Here is a 19480-nt window from a genome sequence, read left to right on the forward strand (position 1 = left end):
TACCGGGGAGAGCAGGTATCCTTATATAGTGCCCCCTTTGAGTTCATAGGTACTGACAGTCTAAAAATGTGCCAACAGATGAGTATATAATAGATGTGTCCATTTTAGTAATATGCTGCCCAGATTCATGCTAGCCATAACAGTGTAGAGATGTCTCAGTGAAGAAAGTCAAAGGCCTTTCAATAATGATTGCCAGAGCCAAGACCTTGAGATATCCTTGAAGGGGAGAAGGACATGGAGCAACGGTCTAATGTTGAGTGTGGTACTGCAAGAGGGTATAAACCTAGACTGGTCTGGGTTTATCAGTTCGTAGAGCCAATGGAGCAGTCCAAATGCCAGTATTTTACTAGGAATTGTACATTCACATTTAAAATTGAGAGTGGTCTGTTAGAGAAAACATGTTTCACATGTTTACCCTTTTTCAGGACAGGGACACTTTAAGTCTCCCACATGCTCGGAGGCAGATTACTGAGCTCTCTGGCTTTATTATAGATCTTAGTCAGAACAGGAGTGAGCACATTAAAATAAATTCATTAGAATTTGATGGGCAAGCCATAGGATCCTGCCACTAGCCAGACTTGTTATTGAGCCATGAGGCTCCTGGTCCAAAATGTCCCCTCCCAGTATGGCGACCACATCACTCCTAAGTCTGAGGGTCCCAGCTTCTATGACATAGTTGTGGACATCTTGAGTGGCAAGGGTAGCACCAATGAGTGTAAAGATTAGGGGCCCGATTCACAGAACTAACTTAAGACAAAATCCTAAACTTACTACTTTTGGAATTCACAGAAGGCATTTAGTATTAGTAAAGTTAGGATTTTGTCTTAAGTCTGTCTTAAGTCTCTCTTAAATCTGTCTTAATTCTGTCCTAAATTTGTCTTAAGTCTGTCTTAAGTCTGTCTTATGTCTGTCTTAAGTCAAACTTAAGACAAAATCCTAACTTTACTACTACTAAATGCCTTCTGTGAATACCAAAAGTAGAATGAGAGACTTAAGACAGACTTAAGACAGACTTAAGACAGACTTAATACAAAATCCTAACTTTACTACTACTAAATGCCTTCTGTGAATACCAAAAGTAGTAAGTTTAGGATGTTGTCTTATGTTAGTTCTGTGAATCGGGCCAAAAGGGCCCCCTGCTACTAATAGGGAGTTCCTCTAGGCAGGGAAATAAAACATAGCGTAAATTCCTAGGGCAACTTCAAAATAAATATCACAATCCACCAATACAATCTAATGCAAGCAGAGACAAAGACAAATATATATATATTGAAAAGTACAAAAATAGTTTTTATTGATAATGATATATTCAGTACTTCATCATTAAAACTAGAACAAACCACATACAAACCACATCCATCTCATCATTCGTATTAAAGAGTCATAATGTATACATGTACAGATATGATCAACACCTGAAAATTCATGAGTCAATGCATGATATACATGTTCTGATATATTTTATATTTCCATCATGGTAACTATTTAAACATTTTCTATAAATGGGCCTGTTGTATAGGCTTTTGGTTCAAAGGTATGTATCTGTGTCATACATACTGTACCGACTGTATCACCCGGACTTTTATCTCCACACTTGTTGCATCTTTCATTACGAGAGAAATGCGACTTGCAAATCATCGTTTTGAAACCCTTCAAGAATCCCAAAGCAGTTTAAACATGGAAGCTGTCAAGTGATGGGTTATTGAGCCTGAAATATAAATCTCTGCTGAATCATCCTCCAAGTGGATTGTGATTATTTGAATGACAGTGACTGTATCTGAGGTGGCTTTTCCTGAAGAAGGCATTTCTATGCTGAAACACGCATAGAAACCATCCGGGAGTTGCAGCCACTTTACCACACAGAATGAATGAATGAATACACATTTATATAGCGCATGGATACCTGGGGGCATCCCAGCACTTAATGTGGCACCTTAATCAACAAAGCACAGATCAAGGAAAAATAAAAGTTTTAAGCTTTTTCCTGAAATTAAAATAATTTGCTTCCAGGCGAATATGCTCGGGAATTCAGTTCCATAACTTAGCTGCATCGTATGAAAACCGTCGACCTCCAGACACATACCTTTGAACCAAAATCCTATATACAAGGCCCATCTATAGAAAATGTTTAAATAATTACCATGATCGAAATATAAAATATATCAGAACATGTATATATTGCTTTGACTCATGAATTTTCAGGTGTTGATCATACCTGTACATGTTATGTTATGTTATGTTATGTTATTGGTTTTTACATAGCGCAACAATTACCCGGAGGCGTCCTGGCACATGTATACATTATGACTGTTGAGTACGAATGAAGAGACGGATGTGGTGTGTATGTGGTTAGTTCTAGTTTTAATGACTAAATACTGAATATATGATTATCAAATACATAATAATTTTTTTACTTTTCAATATATATATTTTTGTCTTCATCTCTCCTTGTATTAGAATTGTATTGGTTGATTGTGATATTTATTTTGAAGTTGCCCTGGGAATTTACGCTAAGGGTAGGACCAATAGCATTTACTTTTGAATAATATGTCTGAAATGCTGAACTGACTTTGATTTGTGTATATATTCAGTCTTGAAGAGAAAGGATCTGTAAAGCTTGCCTGTTGCATTTAGCAATCCAAGCAAGTAAACACCCTGCTTTGTAGTGCTCATTATATGCTATGATGATATACTGTTGATAATTATACCCCATCAGAAGCTCTATCAAAAAGAGCAATTTCTCGTTTTCTACAGCCAATTCAGGGTGAATGTAAGGTTATGGACACAAGCTCTTTCCAGCTTTTCAAGTAGCTGTGTAATCTCATTGCGTAACTGTGCACTGGCCTTCAATGTATGATTATGCTCTGCCCCAACTACTATTTAAAGGCCTCCCACTCCATTAATAATGGCGATGCCTTAACCTTGTTCTAAGGGAAATAGTAACCAATGGTCAGCTCTAGCAAATATTTAATAACCAGTTCTTCTAAAATGTCGAGTGTCAGTAGGAATGGATTATGGTCTTAAAAGGTCTAGGTGAAATACTCAGAGGTAAGTATTTTACTGTGTTTGTTATCGCTATAAAGCAATGTATTCATTTGTACCTAACATTTCACAATTTGGATTAGTAGGAGTATTCTTTGTTCTCTGGATTGCACTCTTTCCAGAAATCAACAAAGCCCCACTGCAGCATCCAAATACTGAAAAACTTAGCAGCACTGTCCTTTGGTTGAAATCCGCATGCCTGAAGAGGAGCTCACTGAGGATACCCATTCATTTTGTGGGGACTGGTTACACCCGTAAATTTTAAAAATAGTTGCTGAATCATTTCTACAACTTATTTCAGACAAAACATAGCAAAGGGCCATTTCCAACCACTAGTATTTTATTTGCACTTTAATCTTCCACATAGGATCAGCTATAGTTGTGATTTTTTCAACTAACTTTAACTGGACAAATTCGATAGCATTTAAGTTTTGTTTTGTAACAATGACTGCTCATTAATTCTTCAAGTGATTTCAGTTGCTGCTTTTGATTATATGCTACAACCATGTTAAAAGAAAGTAGCCTTTATGGCTTTGGCAAGAACCTTTGTCGAACCCTCCTTTGATGTCCACCTTCGCAGGGCCATTGGCATTGCCCAGTAATGTTTGCTCAGGGCCTGTGATCAACCCTTCATCAGAGGTCCACACTACTATGCGTTGGTTGAGGCAATGTGCAGCAGGGGCTGTCTTCGGGACCTGACCTTTGGTGCCTCCATATGGACTTTGGTTCTTTCTTCAATACATGTTCAGGAATTGTGTATAGCGTGAATAAATAAGAGTTATAAGATATAAATATAAGATTTATGTAAAAGTAAAGTTTATGATTCTGTAATATATTTTTATAAAATGTAATATGACACCATGTTTCTTTTTATGAACAATAAATAGCATTGTTTTAAAATATTGTGAGACAGAGAGTGGTTTTGCATTGATACAGGTGTTAGATCTGAACCCAGAGTAAGAGAGTTCTATCTATAGAGACATCCAACCATCTTGAACCTGCACAAGGGCCCAGCCTGAGTGAGTCATGACTCCCCAAGGGGTGCCCCTCTAGTCCTGGACCTTTGGTGGTCGTGCTAAAGCTGCCCAGACAGCCAAAATCTGAAACTTGAGACGATGGTTAAAATCTCAACCTGTGCTTCATCATCATCAGCTTTAACTTGTGGCTTTGTCCAACTCTGATGTGACCAGATAACTGCAGGTTTGGTTCCAGGCACTATTTTTACTTAACTTTAGAGTTGCATATCTCCGACTCTAGAGATTGGATTTTTGAGATTCTGGTGTAATTCTGTTTGTTAAAACTTACTCTATTCATCTAAATTGAGTTGGTATTTTTCTTGTCTTGCATCTTCACTTTATTACCATTTATGCACTACATGAATACTTTACACGCTCCTTCTAAGTTAGGCCTGACTGTTTTTGTGCCATTCTACCAGAGGTCATTTTTTGTGGTTCCCCCTGGCAGGTAATGTGGCTGTTGATTGACCCCATTGAACCAACAACCCAATTTGTCAAAGTGAAGAACTGCACTGGCTCAGTGCAGAGCTGAAAGCCTTTTTTATAGCAGTTTATATTTCTAAAGTTCAAACATTTAACCTCTCAAAACAGGGGCATCATAAGTCAGAGCCAATGAGAAAAGGCTGCCTCTCTCTGTTAACTACGTTGTATGTCTAACTTTTATGCATTAATTTAGGAAAAGCCTGAGTTTTATGTCTGGACTTTAGATACTTCAAACACAAAAATAGAGCCAGTGGAGAACTTCACAATACAGCCCCTGGTAAACTCATTTACTGAGTCTCTTCCATCAGCAGACCCTCAAGGTTGATTACTCACTCTATGTGCATTCCCTGGGCTCTATGGCTTAATATCTACTTGCAGGGCAACAGAGAGTCCAGCAGGTGTCAAGTGGTACCCATCTAAGGGTACCACCCTCAGGACTAAAACTCAGATGTTTTAGGGGAAACATCTCATCCAGGGTCTCTAGCAGGTTCATCCACTACTGTTCCTAATAGGGAGAAGGGAGGTCAGTGCCTCTGACTCTGGAGAGATGGAATCAACAAAGTGCAAGAACATACAAGTAGAGTTTGGTCCACCACTCCAAAAAGGATGGCCTTGTTGTACATGCAGGTTTTTCCCCCATCCTCCCATGAGCACAATAATTCCCCTAAAATTGGCATTTATCTACATGATGGCTAGCAGAGTAATTGGTCTGGTCTAGTAGGGTAGTTCAACGCCTGAAGTAAATACTTTGGTGCAGTTAACGCCTACTGTGTAAATACAGTGGAGCGCTACACTGATGTAAAAAAGATGCACAGTAAAGCACGTCAGACTCACACTATAGTGAAAAAAAGAATGGGAATATTTATTTTGGGGTTGAATTGTAAGGTCAGCACAGGCCTTAATCAATTTATGATTGGTTTGTGTGCAAAAGGCTGCAGCAGATACTGAGTTGGGCAAGACTTTATTTCCACTCGCTCAGCTACCTATGCATGTGCATGTGTTCATGTGTAACCAGAGCTGAGCCTCTTATACCAGCTGTGCAGCAGAGGACCATTTTTTAAAGATAGCCACTAGCACAGTGTTGAACGCTCAGTGAGACTAACTCATAGCTCAAAACAGGTGATCCAACAGTTAGAACTCTGTGAGGATTTAAAAAACACACTTCTCATCATTCTCACTCTAAAGAAGAATGTGCTAATTTGGAATTTCAACATGTAAACCCCAATATAGGTTGCCTATATGAGCTCAGGTTCTCACTAACAAATTGGTGGATATTTAAACATTTTAAGGCCACATTTATATGCAACCTCTCAGACTGATTTAGCCAAATGGGGTGCTATTTTATTATTTGATGCTCAGCACCAGGCTGTACCAAGTACATCAAAACCATGTGGCTGGCGGTACTAAAACTAGGGTGTGGTTTCAAGAAATCGACCTCTGTTCTGTGTGTATTTGTAATACTGACTCACTGGAGTTCTTTCAAGATTTTTGGGTGGAGCTGATAAAAGCATCATCCCTATTTATTCTTACTGGAGATTTAGTGTTCTCAAAAGGATAGTAACAATGTGTTCTATGGTGTGTGTTTGTGCCATAAACGTTATGGTTGATGCTGTCTGCTTTTATAGCAGTGGTAGCAGATACATCCAAATGGGAGGGCCTGTGTATATTTTCTTCAGTTGATAATCAATATTTATGAACTGTTTTCTTAATATATAGCTAAGGTTATTTTTCAGCCTATCCAGTTCTCAGACTATGCTCCTCTTACCTCGAATTCAAACTTGAATTAATTAATGTATGCCCTGTCTGGACATTTTGATGTTTCTTACTGAAGGAGAATTCTTTTATTTTTGGTATCAAAGCAGTTGTATATACATTCATAAATTTTAGTTCCGTGCCCAACTCCTACGTAGTCTTCTGGGATACCTCAAATGTTGTTATATGAGAATTTGCTTTTTAATGTGGATTTAATCAGTTAAAGCAAGGAAAATATTACAACAGCATAATGTGCAATCAACTGAGACAATTAGAAAAGACACCATACCATGGTGGTTGAGCAAAGAGATCTTAGGCTAAAAATGTTTGGTCTGAGCTGGTGAATGTTAAGCTTAGTCCTATGTGTATGCATTTGAAATGCATCACCTTTCAGTCTCAGTCCTCTGGATTCCATGCTTTGGCCATGAGAATAAGGTTACTGGCTCTTGTGGCTCTTTTGTCTCATGAAAGACAATATTTGTGGATTTATTGTCAGAAAAATTAAGTAACATGTAGCTGAGATCTTGTTACAGATGTAAAGCTTGAGTTTGATGGACTAAGAGTAATTAGCAAAGACTGAGATTGATTTAAGTATTCCACCCATCATTTTTATGCATCCCTAGGTGCAACACGTCAAGTGCTCACTGTTCCATTCTAACCAAACTGAATCTGACTGAAGAGGCTGAAATAGGTCATAAAAGATCTGGGGTTGCTTCTGTTCTAGTTCAGAATAGACCTGTCTTGGGCCTGAGTTTCACGCATTGCACCAATCACTTATTTGTGTTTCTCTGTGGCAGTGATTAAGGCTGGTGATATGTTGGACTGGTCTGCGTCAGTCTCACTGTTAGTTGTGGAAATGGGAAAGTCAATGTTAGATACCATGTTGTTAGGCCACACTGAAGGAAATAGAGAAAAAGATGGACTAAGGAGAAAACGACAACAGCAAGGAATGGATGAATCCCTGTATTTAAGCATGGTATAAAACTAAACAATAAACATGAAGCTAAGAATGTTCACAAAGTACAAAGTAACATAAATCAAAAATTCAATTTGTGAATGATTAATAAGAAGCACAACATTTCAAGCAGGGGTGCGCGATAAATTCTGCTCTGCCGGCAGAGCTGGCGTATTTTTGTCTACTACGTGTTACCCATGTAATGTGGAGTTCTGGACAAATTCTGAAAACCACTGCGCGGCACAGTTTTTCTTGCATGTGACTTGCCAACAGCAAGTTGGAAGGCAAGAATTGGGTTCCCTAGTGTGAGTTTCGGGTGCTGGTGTGTACCCGGCGATATTTTCTTAAAGCCGATGGTTGCGGGTGGTCGTGACACTTGTGGTGAGAAAGCTGCTGCTCAAGTAGAAATTCTCCTCAAGCAGCAGAAAGAAGCAGCACCCTCTGGTGTGCCACATGGTGCCATTCGTGCTGATTTGGCTCACAGAACAAGCTCATGGCACTAAAAATCAGTGTGAGAAGCTCAACCGGCCGATTTCCACCCTTTTTGCAGAACTTCATGGAATCTTGCAGAGTTTTCATATGATTCCGTGAAATTCTGCAGAGTGAAACTCCACAAGTTCCGCCCACCCCTAATTTCAAGCTGACCATTTAAAGTTTTGGATTGTGATTTAGAAATTATTTTTATCCAATATAAACCTACTTCTCTCTTTTTAGCAACACTCTAGAGCTGTCCTGTTCCTACTTGTTTTGCAGTTGTCCAATAAATTAAAATGCAAGCTCGCTGGTGCTATTTTAGAAAAATATTTAGAAACAAATGGGTTTTCAGAGTTATTTCTAATGCTGTTTTGTGATTATGTAGTCTAGACTTTATTGCCTGCTCTGTTTTCCCAATATAGGTTTACTGCAAAGACACTTCAAAAGATAAAATTGTTAGTGCATCCATATGTTTCTTTACAATGGAATTTCTTCCTATTGTATGGATGCCATATCTCTGTTTCTATTACAACAGCATTACTGTGTGCACATTTCAAGGAGAGTATAGATCCTTGTGCATCAGTATTGTGCTTGATTTTTTGGACATCTGAAGTTTGTTTTATTCCACATAATTAATTTACATTTTGATGCTGTGTGTAGGCAAATAACAACTTTGCATTTTTCCATTTGTTCTACATGGTTCTCTTCATTTTTGATTTTTGGGAAATGTTCTGGGGGACTCTTGACACCGAGGCACCTTTTATACTGTAAATCTCATCCTGCTTAGGGACATCCTTTAATGTGCTGTGATGTGGATATACCCTCTTTTGGCTTACCACCTAGTATTCTTGACAAAGTAGCCCCTCTCCACCAAATCCATACAACCTAGCCAGTGGCAGCCTTTATAAATTATAGATTTCGGGGTACAGGGCCTATACTCAGGGGTTATGCCTACTGGCCTTCCCTTACATATTAAGTCCAGTGGCCCCAGCTAGATAATGGTGCCTCTTATTTTTATTTTTGATGTTTGGAAATGTATGCTAACATTATATGCATTGCTTGGTTCATGAATATCGAAACAGGCCCCTAAGGGAATTAGGTTACTATTACTGGTGCTGAGTTTGCCATTAGTGTTACCTTTAGATTACCATTAACATCTTTATAGTTATAATACTGCTGGTTGCCAGATGGAAGATGAATGCTGTCTAGAGAGAACACCAAGATATCCCACCAACCTTCATCCTCTTCTATTTAGTTGCATCCATATTGAAATTGTGTAAAATAGACAGTAACCACAACAGTATACTCTAGGAATATGCCATTCTTTGTAGCCCCTTATAGTGAAATGCTACCCAAAAAGGTTGGGTGAACTTCTGAACTTTACAGCATGCTCTGAATCTGACTGGCTCTTCCAGTTTACTGAACAGCAGTGTTTACAATAGACCTGCATGGACTGTGATGCTGGTGCTTAACAAAACACTGCTTGTTTTCCCTTCCAGAGAACAAGCCTATTAGACCTGGCATTCTTGGATAGGTTTTCCTCTGCATTTTTGCCTCTGCCTACTGTATTTTAGCTGTGATGCTTTAGACACTTTGTCACTGCTGATCAGTGCCAGAGTTCAAGTGCTCCCTTTGTAAACTGTGAATATGGATTGATGTTTCCATGATTGGCTGTTTTGACTTACTACTTAGTCCCTAGTACAGTGTACAGTGTGCGCCCAGGGCCTGTAAGTCAAATGCTGATAGTGAGCCTTCAGCACTGATTGTGCCACCCACACAAGGTGCCTTGCAAAAGGTTTTCAGACTTGCCACTGCAGTGTTTGTGCGCAGTTTGATGCTGCCATGTTGACCTGGCAAGTGCATCCACTTGCCAGGCCCTAATCTCCCTTTTCTGACTTGTGAGTCACCCCTAAGGTAGCCTTAAGGTAACCCTGTGGACAAGGTGTAATGTTTGAGAAAGACAGGACATGTTTTGAGGTGTGTAACATGTCCTTATAGTGAACTACAGGGAATTTAGTTTTTCACTATTGAAAGGCTTTCTGTCCCCTAGGATTGAACGGGAGTTTATTTATAACATCTTATAAATATACCTTTCCATGGGGAAGAGATGAGAAGCTAACGTTTAGTATGGCTGAACTCAGAATATAAAGGTGCATCTTTTAGTAAGGATCATTCTTCTTCTGGTTTGTGAATTTGCTGTCTGGCTTTGGAATGACAGGGGTTTGGGATATGCATTCACTGTATATATCCACTAGGGGGGGTTGGGGTGTGTCCTGCCTCTCCTGGAAGAGTCCAGGCTAAGCTGAATAGACCTGGGCTGCATTTAGAGTAGGGGGAGGAGATTCCCTTTCACCTGAATGGGCCTGGTCTGCCTTACACAATGCTGTCTCCACCCCCTGTTGGGAAGCTGCACCAGAGAGGACAGAACTGGTTTTGACTGAGCACAGAGCCTTTCTGCTACTAGAGAACAAAGAGAAATTGACTATAAATATAGGGACCCAGACCACTTTCTGGAATTCAAGAGGAGCGTGTACTGTCTTGGGTTGGCTTGCAGTGGCTGTTTCTACCAAGGAAAGGAAAATAACTTTGCTGTATGCTGTGTCACATGGTTGGGGAAGATCTCCAAGGGTTTGAAGTAGTGCTTGCCTCCTGTTCTGAAATCCCAGGCACACAAAGACTTCATCACCAGCTCCCCTGAACTTCCTTGCTGGGAGTTCTGACCTGCAAAGAGATGCCTGTTGCTGAGTTGGGCCTCTGGAGGTTGTTCCTGTAGTTGGGAGCTGGAAAAGGGACACAACTTAAAGAAGCGCGATGCATCCACACCTGTTTCCGACACATTGCAGAAGAAACTAATGCAGTGCTTGCCCGCGGCTGGAGAAATCTCCGCATGACAAATCCCTTGCACCAAAGTCCAAGATCATGCACCGATTCTGACGCAGGCCCTGCTGTGCAGCTGCATGAACCAACGCATTGTGGGGCCATGGCTGAGGAGACCAACACAGCGCTGTTGCCGTCACCACATCGAGAACCGATGCATCCCCAATCCTCAGGCATCACACCGGGGCGCCAATTCTAGAAGGACACCAGGGCGCAGTAAGAAACCAACACTTCACCTACCCACAAAGTAAGAACCCAACGCATCACCTCCCCTTCAGTAAGGAACTGACGCATCACCTCCCCTGCGTGGCAGTAAGGAACCAACGCATCATCTTCCCAGCGCGTAAGGAAATGACACATCACCTTCCCTGATGCTGTTTTTGTTTATGATTGTGGCGCATCCAAGGTACTTTGTGTTGAAAGTGTTACATCTATTTTTGTCTTTGTTTGGTTTAGATAAAGATAGCGTATTTTTTCTAAACTGGTGTGGTGTCCATTTGTAGTGTTTTCACTGTATTACTGTAGGTGTGGACAAATGTTTTATACACTGCCTCTGAGATAAGCCTGTCTGCTCGTGCCAAGCTACCAAGGGGGTGAGCAGGGGTTATTTTAGAAGTGTTTCCTCCTTACACTGACTAGGAATAAGGGTCCCTACTTGGACAAAAGTGAAAACCATTTCCAACTATAGACCCCCATTTCTAACAAAGCCTAAAGGTTCTGCTGAAATGTTGCAGACCTGCACTATTGCTGCTCCTATCCTCACCAATGTGGAAACCTCCAGTCAACCTTACCAAGTCAGAGATGTAGGTTCAGTGTCTAGATGTATTCTCTGCCTTTGTACAGAGATTAGAGGAGGATTGCCTGAAGAACTACCTTCTGCAAATGCAAGTGATCTTAATTTGAGTTTTGTCTGGTAATCACACTCAATCGCTGTAGCAAATTGTATTGGTTTTGCTTACCTCTGAGCCTTCTTTTTGTTCTAAGGGCGAGCATCTGAGTAGTCTGTTTGCTAGCCAGTTCACCTGAGTTGTCCCCCCCACAATTGACTGTGAATCTTCAGACCAAGAGCCTCTCACATTCCAAGATATTATGATTTTTTTAGGGAGCATCTGCCCCTAAACCTAAACCTTGAGATAAGCATGTCACCCCAGAAAATATTCCTCTATTTCCCAAACACTGAGTTATTGATTATTTTGAAGCGTCATTGATTTTAGATTAGCTGCTTTTTAAGCATTGCAAGACCGAAAACATTTAAGGTATTTAAAATCCTAACAGGATAAACCGGTTGATTCTTTGTAACTGGCTGGTTAATTGTAATACTTCACTTAGCTGTAAGATCATGTAATGGTGTTATATGTTACTATTTTATTTTACAGGAATTGTGCCGTCTCATTTATCAGTAGAGAAACATGTGTGTAATCTGAGAAAAGACGGTAGTTGCTTTGCTCAGCCCAGCATTGGTGTTCACTTTTTAATATGTGCATTATATCCCAATATTTTCAAATAAAGTTTAACATATAAAGTTGTTTACTGTGCACTTGATGTGTAAATTATGATTTATTATAAGTCTGCATTGGGATGTGGTACAAAGATCAGAGACATTGCCTTCTATAGGAATATTGACACTTGAAAATCAAATGTGAGGTGTTTGAATTAAATCATATATTTCATAATTTAGCATATTCCCATGAGCCAGCCTTAATAAGAATCATGGTTTGAGCTGTCCTTCTGAGAATGTTAATTTATCTCATACCACAGCTCATAGAACAAAGCCCTCTGATCACAAAAGGCCCATCTAATGAAGATTAAAATACTCCCTGGCAGAGGAACAGGGCTTGAATCAAACCTCAATATCTATTAAGAGCAGCTGCCTATGCAATGGCTTGGAGGAGATTCCCACATGGAGCAAAGAGATTTTAGAGAGAGCGCTGCCTCCACTCACTACAGATAGTTTCTTTGAGGACCTGAAGGTAAAAAACTATTGCTATGTGGGACTAGCTTGGCTCAAAGAAGGAATTGTGCTCTGGTTTTGCTACTAGCCTCTATTTAGGATTTTTCATAGAATACTTTAAAGGGGTAGGGCAGGCAGTGGGCTAGTCCCTAGTAGTGTCATTTAGGGGTGGCATCAGAGGATTGTGTGGAAGCCTCCTATGTTTCACAACTCTATGTTTATACCTTTGAATGGGGAGATGGAAGATGGGTGATGAACCCTAGTCTGGGGTATGTGTGCCCCAAAGCTGGATTTGTATTCCTGGATGTCTATGGACTCCAAGACAAACAGTTGTAGCATCCTGCTTCACTCTAAGGACAAGTATAGGATAGATGTGGTGGACTATTAAAGGAAAGATGTCCCATGGATGTATGCTGGACTGCACGTGTTGTAGTGTCCTGGGAATAGGTACTAAAGACTCATCCTGGGCACACTTGTAACCTACAAGTGGAAGAAGGCCTTGGTCCAGTAATGGGTCACAGGGCTGGTACAGGTCTCTATTGTCAAATGCCTCTCAAGGAGGAGAATGAAAAAGGTCCAAAGGTTGTAGAAAGACATCATGAATCCTGACCAGAAGTCTGGAGGTCAGGAGGCCCAGAAGTAAACCGCTAGCTGGTAGAATGCCTTACTGAAGGAAATAGCCTGTTATCATCCCCATTTATTCTCATCTGATACTGATCATAAAACTGGTTGGAAATGCTACTGTGAGGTTGAAATAAAGAATCTGCAAGCTGGTGCTGAGCCAATGCTCCAACAGATGCAAATAATTGTCTTATCTAAACATGCTTTGAAGCTATTTATTTTATTTTAAAAGATTCATACAGCGCTGGCTGGACCCGGGGGTATCGGAGCGCTTTACATAAGTGTAGAGAGTACAGGCATAATACAATTATACATAGCGTATAGGTCACATAGGTCGGGTTATGAAGCACAGGTAGCATAATACCAATTAGCAAATGTCAAACCAAAAGAGAAAGAAACATAAATAAAATGGATACATGTAATCAAATTATGATATAGTAGCCTGAGATGGAGGGAGGCTAGGTGGTAGGAGGGTGGAGGTAGGAGAGGCATGAATGGGGGGTTAGAGAGAAATTAGACAAAAAAAGGGGGTAGTAATTAAGAGGAGGGAAGTATGAAAGGAAGAGGGTAAGAAAAGGGGAATGCGGGGGGGAAAAGGAGGGGAAGGGGAGAGAGAGGGGAAAAGTATGGAAAGGAAATGATTATGGACCCCAGTATTTCTTGAGCAAGTGTAGTTTGAGGTCTTTTTTAAAGTTGATGTAGGAGGGGTTACAGAGTATGTCTTTAGGGTGGGAGTTCCAGATGCTGGGGGCATATCCGGAGAAAGAGCGAGATTGTGTGGATTTATTTTTGTCAGGGAAGGGACAAGGAGGAGGGCGTTTGTGCTTCTTAACGATCGTGCGCAGCCTGCTTTGTTGAGTTTATCAGTGAGATATAGCGGGGTCTTTTGGTGAAGGGCTTTGTGAGTACTGCATGACATCTTGTAGGTGGATCTGCCTTTGATGGGCAGCTATTTAAGGGCCTTAAGGGCTGGGGAGATGTGGTCAAAGCATTTGCAGTTTGTGATTAACCTGGCTGCCAGGTTTAGCACAGATTTGAGTGGGGTAAGGTGAACTTTTGGGGTTCCGGAGAGGATAGCATTGCCATAGTCAATTTTCAAGAGGACAAGTGATTGTACGACCGATGTAAAGTCATCAGCTGGGATAAAAGGTTTGAGTTTCTTGAGATGGCGTAGAGTGAAGAGCGCTTCATTGGCCGAGTCTTTTTATGTAGGCCTGGAGGGTTAGGCTGTTGTCAATGGTGATGCCAAGTGATTTTACTGAGTTTGATAAGGTGAGCGTACAGTTGAGGGCATTAAGGTCAGTGATCGATGTTTGGGTAGGAAGAGGGTTGTTTTTTTGAGAGAAGAGAATGATTTCTGTTTTTTTAGTCGTCAGTGTAGAGGTGGTAGTTGATTCCAGCTTGTTTCAGAATGAGGGTAAGGGGTTCCATAAAGAGGTTAAAGAGAGAGCGGGAGAGAATAGAACCCTGGGGGACGCCAAGGGAGACGGGAGAGGGGATAGAGAGGCAGTTGTGGATTTCGATTTGTTGTGTTCTGTGTTGGAGGAAGGAGGAGAACCATTTAAGTACCAGGCCATTAAGGTCAAATTGAACTTTGAGTGCATAAAGCAAGGCGGGGTGGTAAACAGTATCAAATGCAGCAGAGAGGTTGAGGAGAATGAGTAGGCAGATCTCGCCATTATCTAGATAGTGATGGATGTCGTCTACAATATTTAGTATGGCAGTTTCTGGACTGCAGCCTTTTCGGAAGCCGCATTGTAAGCAGTCGAGTAGGTTAAAGGTGTCAATGTGTTTGTCCAGTTGAAGAAGGGCACCTTTTTCAAGAGCTTAAGGAAAGGATGGAGCGGTTAAAGATGGAGCGGGGATTATTAAGGTCATTATGGTCAGCATTGGTACTTTTAAGAATGGGAGTGATTTGTCCGAGTTGGAGGGAAGGGGGACACAAACCGAGGAAACGGAGGAGTTAATGATGGTGGTCCAATAAGGAGCAATGATGTGCTTAAGCTCCAGAACAAGGTTAGCAGGGAGAGGGTCTTTGGTGTGTGAGGAAATTTTAAATTTGGAGATGATGTTAGAGACTTCAAGCTCAGTTACGGGGAGGAAATTGTGCCAGAAGACATTGTTTTTAGGCTGTGAGTTAGAAGGGCTGGTATCAGGAGGGGAAATGGTAGGAAGGGGGTTGAGGAGTCAGGGGGGTGTTAATAGAGAGGGGGGTTGAGAGGTAGAGTCAGCGATAGATAGGAGATAAGGAGGGATCTGAGATGTTAGGAAGGATTGGTCTATTATGGCTATTTTCTCGGAGAAGAATTCTTTTTTAATTTTCTTTTTTTTTTTATTGACATTTTCAATACAACATTACAAACCCGTCAAACAGGCCAGTTGGATATCATAAATACAACAACCTTTTATAAATAAGTCCACTGCATACACAATAAGAACAAGAAATAAATGATCTCGCAGCATTAAATCCGCCACCCCTAAAATCCCATACATGATGTATACACTGTTCTGGTCTTGATGTACTCATATTATAACATAGGCATGAAAAAACATAGATGTACCTGCTTCTCCTCTGCCTAAGAGGGCCAAAGCTAATAGTGCACTTCCTCCTGACACCCCAATTAAGCGACCTCTAAAATATACAGTATGCATGAACATATGTCGAGGACACAATGCATCTACTCGGCCAGCTTCAAGGCCTCCACCCACTATGTACCAGCCGAACTGTGTGTGCTGGCTGACCATGCCAAGAATGGGTCCCAGATGTTCCGGGGTCGAGAAGCAGGAGGCTTCAACTCCTAATATGTACTTAACTGTGTGTGTCCATATGTAATGTCCCTTACCCAGTCTTTGATGGAGGGCACCCTCCGCCTACCACAATTCACTGCAACCTGTCGTTTTGCATACAAGAGGAGGAGGGCATGCAGTTTACGGAAATTAGGTGGCGTGTCCTTTACATAACCCAGCAAGCCCAGCACCGGAGATGGCGACAGTGCGATCCCCAACATGTCATTAACTGCATCAAAAATTGCCGCCCAAAACACAGCTATCTTGGGGCAATGCCATGTCACATGCAAAAATGAAGCCGGCGCAAAACCACATCTCCAGTAATCACTTTCGGCTCGAAGTCCTATACGATGAAGACCAACCGGGGTTCTATAATACCTGTGTAAATATTTAAAGTGTATCAAGTGTAATTTATAGTTCGGGGAGAGCTCTGACAATTGCCCACAACAAAATCTCCATTGCTCTTCTGTTATATCTACCTCCAACTCCGCGTTCCAGTTATTGTGAGAGTGTGGCGCTATGATCGGAGCTGTATCTTGCATGTGCGAATATAGACGAGTAATCAGTTTCCGCAATGAAGGAAACTTCAATAGGTTATCTAGTGCTGACATAGTTGGTGGTGCCCTAGGAAAATCCTCCCCCAGAAAACGACACGCCGTTCGGATCTTATGATATAGAAAGAGTTCAGCAAATGGCACCGCCCGTCCCTCGACCTCAGCAGGCGGAGACCGAAATGTGTCTCCGGGGTACAGGTCTCCAAACGTCAGGAACTTCATTTTCGCAAGCTAGGGTCCCACCAAGACTGTCCTGCACACAGGGCATCATCGGGTTCTGCGGAAAAGGAACCAAGGGGGCGTAAAGCAACTGGAGTTTTGCCCTCCTACACAGCTTGTTCCACGCCCAGCACAGAGTTCCAGTCGAATCTATATCTCCGTGAGGGCGGCGGGGTTTTTGGTATAGTGCCACCTTAAGTGGGATGGGGGCCATTACCTCCGCCTCAACTGCTAAATGCGGCTGGAATGGGGTCGGATGCACCCAATAATGTAAAAACTGGGCTTGCGCACAAAGCGCATATAGGTGCATATCTGGGGCACCCAACCCACCCTGTCTCAACGGGAGAGTGAGCAGGTCCCACGAGGCCCTAATCTGCCCGCCCGCCCATGCCAGCATGAGAAGATGAGATTTAAGTGTGTTTAAAAAGTGCTTAGTGATCAGGATTGGTATGTTAACGAATAAATATAGAAATTTCGGCAAAATGACCATTTTGACATGAGCAATTCTTCCCGTCAAGGAAAGTGGCAGTTTCTCCCATATTTTCACCTTGTTCTCTAGCCTAACCATTGTGCGGCCATAGTTCAGGCGCCATACTTCCTGTGTGTCACGGCTTACCCAGACGCCCAGGTATTTAACCTCACCCGCCTCCCAGCGTAAGGGGAACTCCGATACCACCTGAGGGGTGCTGGTTGTCAACGGAAAAATCAAAGACTTAGTCCAATTAATACATACGCCCGATAGCCCACCAAATCGGATGAATTCTCTCAAAATTGGGTCTAGATTCTCATCTGGATTTATTATATAGAGCGTGACATCATCAGCATATAAGGATATAAGCAGGCTGCGGGAACTAAAACCAATACCCCTCATGGTGTGGTGCTGCCGGACTCGGGCCGCAAGGGGCTCCATCGCGATGGCAAACAAAAGAGGGGATAATGGACACCCCTGTCGAGTCCCTCGTGTGATCAGAAAGTGGTCAGATAACAGTCCATTTACCCGGACGCGCGCCGAATGGAAGACGTATAGTAGCTGGATACTCTGAGTAAGAAGCGGGCTGAAACCCATCCGCCTTAGGATTCGAAACAGATAGGGCCACTCAAGCATGTCAAACGCCTTGGTGGCGTCCAAGAACACCACCGCAGCTTTTACATCTGGGTGCAAGTAATGGAGAACTGAGAAGATCGTTCGTAGATTATGGGAGGTGGACCTTCCCGGAATAAAACCTGACTGGTTCAGAAGGGCTATCATTGACAAAGCGGCTGCAGCCTGTTAGCTAAAAGTTTGGCGAATATTTTTATATCCACATTAATCATGGAAAGTGGGCGGTAGGAGTCCAGCTCCTCCACCGACTTCCCAGGCTTTAGAAGTGTAATAATTGTCGCCTCTCTCATGGACTGCGGCAGCACCCCCTTCTCCAGTGCTTCACCGTACATCTCCAACAGGCGAGGCGCCAGTTCCGTGGCATAGGTTTTGTAAAAGGAAGTAGTTAGACTGTCCGGTCCAGGCGCCCTACCCAAAGGAAGGCTTTTAATAACTTGTACCACGTCCTCTACCGTGAAAGGGAGGTACATGTATTTCCTATGGGAGTTGTTAAACCAGACCAACGCTACGGTCTTAAGGAACGCATCCAACCCCTCCATAGATGAACCCTGAGTGGTCGTGTATGCTGCAAATGCGTTCGACACCCCCACATGCCCCCTAATCATGTCTCCCTCCGACTTTCGGATCTCATGAACAAACGTGGCGGATTTAGATGGTCTGATCATGCCAGTGAGTGTACGGCCTGGCCTGTCCCCCCTCCCCATATCTACGCGCTTCAGCATATTTACCGAGAAATTTTGTTTCACGCTGCGCCTCCTCCGCATAGTCGAACAGTAGAGCCTTTATTTCCTGCGCTGCATGGTGGTCACTATCAGCATAATATACCCCCTCCTTCTCCTTTATTCGGGCCTCCAGGGAACCCAGCGTGCCTCATATCGCCACAAGGACCCCCGCCTGTCTCGCAATGCATTGGCCCCTAATCACCACTACCGACCCATCATAATAATCTAGGATGTCCCTCCGAATTTCCTCCTTGAAGGCCTCATCCATCAGGGCATGGGACGGGAGTCGCCAGGTGAATGCCCGGGGGGGCGCCCCTGGAAGGGCCAACTGCAACAAACACGGGGCATGGTCCAACAGCATACGCGGCAAATGCACCACCTCAACTGTCCAGGCTGCAGCATCCCGTGATACCAACCAAAAATCTAGACGGGACCATGCCCCATGATAATCAGAGACACATGTACCCTCCCTGACTAAGGAGTGCCTGCTGCGCCATATATCCACCAGGTCACCATCTCGGATTATGGACTGCAACGCGGCGCTGGCCGCTGGATGCAGGACACGAGCCACGCCCCTCCTATCCGCGGCATCGTCCAGAATGGTATTGAAATCACCTCCCCACAGTACAGTGTCATATCCTGTTGCCTTAATTCTAGACCATATATCCTAAAAAAATTCGGGGGCATCAGTATTTGGGCCGTATATTGCTGCAATTACCAGGGGAAGCCCTCCCAGCAGGCTACAGAGGATGACAAATCTACCCTCGGGATCCCTATATTCCTCCCTCTCTCGCCAGTCCACCCCCTGTCGAATCAACACAGCGACCCCTCTGGCATAATTGGAATATATGGACGTGTGTGTGTGCCCCCACCTGCGATGTCGCAGTTTAGGAGAAGGAGAAGCGTTCAAATGTGTCTCCTGCAG

The sequence above is a fragment of the Triturus cristatus genome, chromosome 8, assembly GCF_964204655.1.
Source record: "Triturus cristatus chromosome 8, aTriCri1.1, whole genome shotgun sequence".
Taxonomy (NCBI): domain Eukaryota; kingdom Metazoa; phylum Chordata; class Amphibia; order Caudata; family Salamandridae; genus Triturus; species Triturus cristatus.